The sequence below is a fragment of the Epinephelus moara genome, unplaced genomic scaffold, assembly GCF_006386435.1.
Source record: "Epinephelus moara isolate mb unplaced genomic scaffold, YSFRI_EMoa_1.0 scaffold3196, whole genome shotgun sequence".
Lineage (NCBI taxonomy): Eukaryota > Metazoa > Chordata > Actinopteri > Perciformes > Serranidae > Epinephelus > Epinephelus moara.
The window spans coordinates 1-1,021 of record NW_026080867.1 but is presented as its reverse complement, the minus strand read 5'-3'; the positions used below and the strand labels follow the sequence as shown (position 1 = coordinate 1,021).

The window sequence follows — 1,021 nt, the reverse complement described above, 5'->3', positions numbered from 1 at the left end:
ATGTAACACCACCAGTGTTTGCTGTGTTAGCTGATAAAGAGCAGTTTTCAACAGACTCTGTGGCGCAACGGTAGCGCGTCTGACTCCAGATCAGAAGGCTGCGTGTTCAAATCACATCAGGGTCAGTGTTTCTGTTTCATAGTGGATGGTCAGAAAGGATACAGTTGTGACTTGTGCACATTCCTGGGGCATGATATAAAGACATAACAGATCATTTGCTCCATTGATTGTCTAGTCAGAGAAACTGAGAGTAAGTGACACAAAATTGAAGGTGTTTTAATAACCTAAAAGAACTCGGGCATCGAGGCCACCCTGCCACTGTTCTCCTCTTATTAAATACAGAATCTGTGTGGATGTTGAGTTGTTGGAAAGCACCTCCAGAATATTTGCTTTTTTCAGTTTAACCCCATCAGTGTTTGGTGTGTTAGCTGATGAACAGCTGCTTACACCAGACTCTGTGGCGCAACGGTAGCGCGTCTGACTCCAGATCAGAAGGCTGCGTGTTCAAATCACGTCAGGGTCAATCTTTCTGTTTCATACTGGATTGTTAGAGAGGATAGGGTTGCGTCTTAGGACTCTGTCCTGTGGCACTCTATATAGCAACAACAAAGAACTCCTGCTCCATTGATTGTCTAGTCAGAGAAACTGAGGGGAAATGATACAAAGTTGAAGGTATTAAACCTAAAAGATTTGGGCCATTGAGGCCACCCCAATCCCAGCTCTTCCACTGTTTTACACTCATTTAATACAGAATCTGTGTGGATGTTGAGTTGTTGGAAAGCACCTCCAGAATATTTGCTTTAGTCAATGTAACACCACCAGTGGTTGCTGTGTTAGCTGCTAAAGAGCAGTTTTAAACAGACTCTGTGGCGCAACGGTAGCGTGTCTGACTCCACATCAGAAGGCTGCGTGTTCAAATCACGTCAGGGTCAGTGTTTCTGTTTCATAGTGGATGGTCAGAAAGGATACGGTTGTGACTTGTGCACTTTCCTGGGGCATGATATAGAGACATAACAGATCA

At 44.3% G+C, this 1,021-nt stretch overlaps 3 non-coding genes across 3 annotated transcripts; all 3 read left to right on the top strand.

Annotated features, from left to right (window-relative positions):
- The first annotated feature begins 53 nt into the window (after positions 1-53).
- On the top strand, positions 54-125 carry trnaw-cca (transfer RNA tryptophan (anticodon CCA)). Its single transcript has one exon. It is a non-coding gene; the product is annotated as a tRNA-Trp (tRNA).
- Positions 126-451: 326 nt separating this feature from the next.
- trnaw-cca (transfer RNA tryptophan (anticodon CCA)) lies at positions 452-523 on the top strand. Its single transcript has one exon. It is a non-coding gene; the product is annotated as a tRNA-Trp (tRNA).
- Positions 524-860: 337 nt separating this feature from the next.
- trnaw-cca (transfer RNA tryptophan (anticodon CCA)) lies at positions 861-932 on the top strand. Its single transcript has one exon. It is a non-coding gene; the product is annotated as a tRNA-Trp (tRNA).
- The last annotated feature ends 89 nt before the right edge of the window (positions 933-1,021 follow it).